The 6,228-nt window shown below is 45.7% G+C and overlaps 1 protein-coding gene across 1 annotated transcript in view; it reads left to right on the forward strand.

Annotated features, from left to right (window-relative positions):
- The window catches only part of LTBP1 (latent transforming growth factor beta binding protein 1), a 379,548-nt gene that overhangs the window by 44,626 nt on the left and 328,694 nt on the right, over positions 1-6,228 (forward strand). The gene's annotated exons all lie outside the window — the stretch shown is intronic.

Raw genomic sequence — 6,228 nt, forward strand, 5'->3', positions numbered from 1 at the left:
TTATAAATTTACATCGTATTAGGTATTATATATAAAACATATTTTCTATGAAAGTGTTCTGTTTCAAATAAACTGACATAGGAATTAACCCTTGAAAGCAGCTTTATTTATCTATTTTTCTGTGTGTGTTTCTGTCTCTGTGTATGTAAGTCTCTGTGTTTCTCTGCCTCTGTGTGTGTGTCTGGGTGTGTCTGTGTGTGTGGGGGGGGGGATGTGTCTCTGTGGGTGTGTCTCTCTGTATGTGTCTCTGTGTATGTCTTTCTCTGTCTCTCTGTGTATGTCTGTCTCTGTTTCTGTGTGTTTCTCTCTGTTTCTATGTGTGTCTCTGTGTGTCTCTGCCTCTGTGTGTGTCTGTCTCTGTATGTGTGTGTCTCTCTGTGGGTGTGCCTCTCTGTTTCTATGTGTGTGTGTCCTTGTCTTTATGTGTGTGTGTCTTTGCCTCTGTGTGTGTGTGTCTCTGTGTGTGTCTTTGCTTCTCTCTGTGTGCGTCTCTGTGTGTGTGTGTCTTTGTGTCTCTGTGTGTGTGTGTCTCTCTCTCTGTGGGTGTGTCTGTTTCTGTGTGTATGTCCTTGTGTCTATGTGTGTGTGTCTTTGCCTCTGTGTGTGTGTGTCTTCATTTCTCTGTGTGTGTGTCTCTGTGTGTCTCTCCATATGTGTCTTTGTCTTTGTGTGTGTGTGTGTCTCTCTCTGTGGGTGTGTCTGTTTGTGTGTGTGTGTCCTTGTCTCTGTGTGTGTGTGTCTCTGTGTGTGTGTCTTTGTTTCTCTGTGTGTGTCTTTGTTTCTCTGTGTGTGTGTCTCTGTGTGTGTCTTTGCCTCTGTGTGTGTGTGTCTTTGTTTCTCTGTGTGTGTGTCTCTGTGTGTCTGGACTCCACTTGAGAGGCAACAAGCAGGAAGCCTGAGTGACACAGGATCAGGGTTGTGCTTTGGGGCAGTGGCAAGTCTGGAAGTGGGGTTGAGTTGTGGTCCCTGCAGGCGTGCACAGTGGTCATTTCCTGTGCCTTGGTGAATTTCCCTAACAGTGCACCACTGAGTTCTCACGGGCCTCACTCAAGGGTTTAGTTCCTGGAAATCTCAAAGAAAAGACCTGTATTACAGCTCTTATCTGGATGTACCCTTAAGGCAGGGCTGTTCAGATTGCAGAATGTCACTATTTGTTTTTGTTTTTTTTAAATATAAATTTATTTATTTTAATTGGAGGCTAATTACTTTACAATATTGTATTGGTTTTGCCATGCATCAACATGAATCCGCCATGGGTGTACACGTGTTCCCCATCCTGGACCCCTCTCCCATCTCCCTCCCTGTACCATCATCCCTCTGGGTCATCCCAGTGCACCAGCCCTGAGCATCCTATATCATGCATTGAACCTGGACTGGTGATTCATTTCACATATGATATTATACATGTTTCAATGCCACAGAATGTCACTATTTGAATGGTTCTTGACCTCTGAAGTTTCCCAATCAGTTACTGAAAAAGGAAGTTCCGGAAGGTCACTAAAATGAAATGTTCTTTTTCTATTGTGACCTCTTGATGCACTGTAAAATGGAGAAAGCTTAAATTCCTAGTGGTTTTTTGACCTGGAAGGACATTTGACACTCTAACAGAGGAAGCTCCTCTAAGAAGATCAGGGCCTTCCCTAAATTTGCTGACTTGAGGAGGCAGAGCCGAGTGTTAATTAAATTTGTATTACAGGTGGAGGATTCCGAGGTCTAGAAATGCTTTGTCCTTTCATTCAACGGATGAGCTGAGCTGTGGATCTTCAAGGCACTCTTTGTGACTCTTCAGAAAACATCAGACAAAGAAGGCTTTTATAGGATGTAATTTAAAAACTTCTTGGTGAAACTTGATGATCCCATATTTGTGGCACATGCATGTATCAGATTTATGTGTGTGTGCCCAGATAGGTATTTACGCTTTAAAATTTGAGGCCAGGTTCAATTACCAAGATCGTTCAGATAGGCATCTTCAGGGCAAGACAGGAGGAGGGAGGCTTTCAGAATGTGAGCGGAACTGGAGCAGGGGAGCCTGGGCGCTGGGAGGGTGTTGCGAGTGAGGGTGTCCCCGGCTCCGTGTGTCTCCTCATTGTTTCTGTACTAATTGGTGCAGGGCTGCTGGTAGATCCTGGGCAGTAGTAAGAACTTGCACTTAGGGAACTCTCTTGGATCTTCTGTTGGCAAGCAGGTAACTCAAACTATTCCAAAGGATGTAATATAAAAAGTCAGGGTCACAACAGTCCCACTCCTAGGCATATACCCTGAGGAAGCCAAAGCTGAAGAAGACACATGTAGCCCAGTGTTCACTGCAGCACTATTTACAACAGCTAGAACATGGAAGCGACCTAGATGTCCATCGACAGATGAGTGGCTAAAGAAGCTGTGGGACATATACACAATGGAATATTACTCAGCCATAAAAAGGAACTCATTTGAGTCAGTTCTAATGAGGTGGACGAACCCGAAGCCTGTTATACAGAGTGAAGTAAGTTAGAAAGAGAAAGATAAATATCATATACTGACGCATATATATGGAATCTAGAGAGATGGTACTGATGAATTTTTTTTTGCAGGGCAACAATGGAGAAACAGACATAGAGAGCAGACCTATGGACACAAGGGGGAGGGGAGGAGAGGGTGAGATGCATGGAGAGAGTCACATGGAAACTTACAATACCATATGTAAAATAGATAGCCAGTGGGAATTTGCTGTATGACTCAGGAACTCAAACAAGGGCTCTGTGACAATCTAGAAGGGTGAGATGAGGGAGGGGACATGGCTGATTCTTGCCGGCGTTTGACAGAAAACCACAAAATTCTGTAAAGCAATTTTCTTCAATTAAAAAATAAAGTGGCAAAAAAAAAAGTAAGGGTCATCTTCTCACTGCATCCCACTGTTTGAGTGAGTGAAGTCGCTCAGTCGTGTCTGACTCTTTGTGACCCCATGGACTGTAGCCCACCAGGCTCCTCCGTCCATGGGATTTTCCAGACAAGAGTGCTGGAGTGGGTTCTCATTTCCTTCTCCAGGAGATTGAACCCGACCCAGGAATTGAACCCAGGTCTCCCGCGTTGTAGGCAGACGCTTTACCGTCTGAGCCAGTTGCTACCTGTTTCCTCATCATTCCTGCTTTAAACAAAAATTCTTTGCACAGATAGGTGCACATTTAAAAAAAAACCCGAGTAGTCTTTTCCCCATTCAGATTGTGCCACCTGACACATTGTTATGCAAATGCCAACACTGTCCTCAGGTGCTGCCTTCTGCAGATCAGTCCCGCTCAGCATCTCCCGTGACTAGGAGTATTCCACCATGTTCCATAGTTTGACCAGGGTCTCCAATCAACACTTCAGCTGTCCCCCGTTTCCAGCCTTCAGTGGGTTGAATGGTGGCTTCCAAAAGCTTAATCCATCTTCTCATCTCTGGAACCAGGGAAGGTGCCCTTATTTGGCAGAAGTCTTTGCAGATGTCATTCATCGATGGATTTTAAGATGAGATCATTCTGGATTAACCAGGTGGCCCTAAATCCAATCACAGATATCCTTACAAGACAGGGAGAGGAAGAGAAGGCCACCTAAAGACAGAGGCGGACTTGGGAAGGATGAAGCCAAAGACCAAGAGTTGCCTGGAGCCCCCAGAAGCTGGAGGAGGCAGGGACGATTCCCCCTTACAGTCATTGGAGGTGGTTGTGCAGTCCTGCCAACACCTCGATTTTCTTTGGAGGGGGGATTCTTGTGGTGTCTGTAATTGTGAGAATAATTTCTGTTTTAAGGCCTTAGCTTGTAGTAATTTTATGACAGTCCTAGACAACTAGCATATTTGTGCTCAGTCACTTCAGTTGTGTCTGACTCTGCGACCCCATGGACTGCAGTGCACCAGGGATTTTCAGCCCGTGGGGTTTTCCAGGTAAGAATATTGGAGTGGGTTGCCATTTCCTCCTCCAGGAGATGTTTCTGACCCAGGGATTGAACCGGCATCTCCTGTGTCTCGTGCATTGCAGGCGGATTCTTTTACTACTGAAGACCTCTCTCCGTGTTCTGAAAGATGCCACACTCACTCTCAAAAGGCACATCCATGCACACCATCTGCTGCTGCTGCTACTAAGTCCCTTCAGTTGTGTCCGACTCTGTGCGACCCCAGAGACAGCAGCCCACCAGGCTCCCCTCTAGAGCTCATCAATAGGGCAGGCTTCCACAAGTGGAATTCTGATTCTGAGTCCTGATAATATTTTCTCCCTCAAATGTATCGTGTGCATCCTTGTCTTAGGAATCATGTGAAAAGCAACTACTGCATTGAACACTCATCTGTGTTAAGCGTTGTGTCTACACGGATAGCAACTCTTTCACATACTTACTGGCAGCTCATTTTAAAGATGGAAAACTGCGGATTAGAGAACTGAAGTCACTTGTGTAAGACCATAAATAAGTAGGGGACAGGGCCTAGGTGGAAAGATAAAGCATGTTTTAAATTTGGGGTGCCATGTTGTGTGGACAAGGGCTGGCCTCTGGGTGTGGGTGGTGACTGGCTGTAATTTCAGGAAGAAGTCTGGTCTGAGATGTGGGCTCCATAGGGCATGCGGTGTTGGTAAAACGGCCCCATGTATGGCCCTTGATAGGGTGGTGGGGTGCCAGCAGGTGAACTGAAAATCCAGGAGTGAGAACACCAGTAATAACTTTATTATGAGCCTTTTTTAATACACCAGGTGGTGTTCTAAGTGTTTAGTATGTATTAGCCCGTTGTGAAGCAAGTAATAATAGCACAGAAAGGGAGCATCTGTAAGTTGTGAGGTGTAACTTCTTGGAGTTCGGTACAGAGAGGTTCTTGAGTGAGGGGAGGGCAAGAAGCAGAAGTCTGTTCAGGAGGAACTGGTGTACCAGGTGGATTACCAAGAAAGAGATGTTGGCTCAGGCTGTCAACTCAGGGTAACTGGGGTCTGCAGCCAGCGGTGAATGTGCAACAAGAATGACTTACACCAAGTCCAGAAGTCATTGGGGAACCCCAGGAAGAGTGGAGCAGCCGCAGGCTGATGGGGAAGAGGTAGAGCTCGGTGTTGAAACCCCCAGGGTTACGACCTGATGGTGTAGGTGGCGTACGTTCAGTCCAGAAGTTTTTCGAGTAAGCCCTGGGCTTTCCTGGTGGCTCAGCTGGTAAAGAATCCACCTGCAATGCAGGAGACTCTGGTTCGATTTCTGGGTTGGGAAGATGCTCTGGAGAAGGGATAGGTTACCCACTCCAGTATTCTTGGGCTTCCCTGATGGCTCAGCTGGTAAAGAAGTGAAGTGAAGTGAAAGTCACTCGGTTGTGTCCAACTCTTTGTGACCTCAAGGACTATACAGTCCATGGAATTCTCCAGGCCAGTATACTGGAATGGGTAGCCATTCCCTTCTCCAGGGGATCTTTCAAAACCAGGTCTTCCACATTGCAGGCAGATTTTTTACCAGCTGAGCCACAAGGGAAGCCCAAGAATACTGGAGTGCGTAGCCTATTCTTTCTCCAGGGGATCTTCCTGACCCAGGAGTTGAACTGGGGTCTCCTGCATTGCAGGAGGATTCTTTACCAACTGAGCTATCAGGGGAGCCCCCAGCTGGTAAAGAATCCACCTGCAATGCGGGAGATCTGGGTTCAATCCCTGGTTTGGGAAGATCCCCTGGAGAAGGGAACAGCTACCCACTCCAGTATTCTGGCCTGGACAATTCCATGGACTGTATAGTCCATTGGGTTGCAAAGAACCAGACACGACTGAGTGACTTTCACTTGGTATCAGTATGGTTTCTTATTTATCTTTTGATTATAATGAGGGAACATGAGGGTTCAGCCACACAACTTCTGAGCAGTACAACATAGGCTTTCTGTGAACCTAATGATTAAGTTTGCTTAATTTTTATCTTCAGTAAAATTATCTTTATAGCATTTACTGTTGCCTTTAATTGATTAGGAACATTTAGAAGAGTTTCTGTTGATTCAGCAGCCAGATTATTTTTACTTCCTTGTCTCACTGGGCCTTGTTCCATCTTTTGTTAACTTTTGGCAAAGAAAAAAGAATAACACTTTTTTTTTTTTCCCCTTGTGGGAGAATATCCCCATCTTGTGTTGTGTTTTAGCTTTTACAGGTGTAAATAGAAACTGGCTGGGGAGTTCCCAAGGCATGTGAGATTTTAGCTTCCTGGCCAGAGATAGAACCCATACCCCTAACATTGGAAGGGGAAGTCTTAACCACTGGATCACTAGGAAAGTCC

The sequence above is a fragment of the Bison bison genome, unplaced genomic scaffold (assembly GCF_000754665.1).
Source record: "Bison bison bison isolate TAMUID 2011002044 unplaced genomic scaffold, Bison_UMD1.0 scf7180017864508, whole genome shotgun sequence".
Classification (NCBI taxonomy): domain Eukaryota; kingdom Metazoa; phylum Chordata; class Mammalia; order Artiodactyla; family Bovidae; genus Bison; species Bison bison.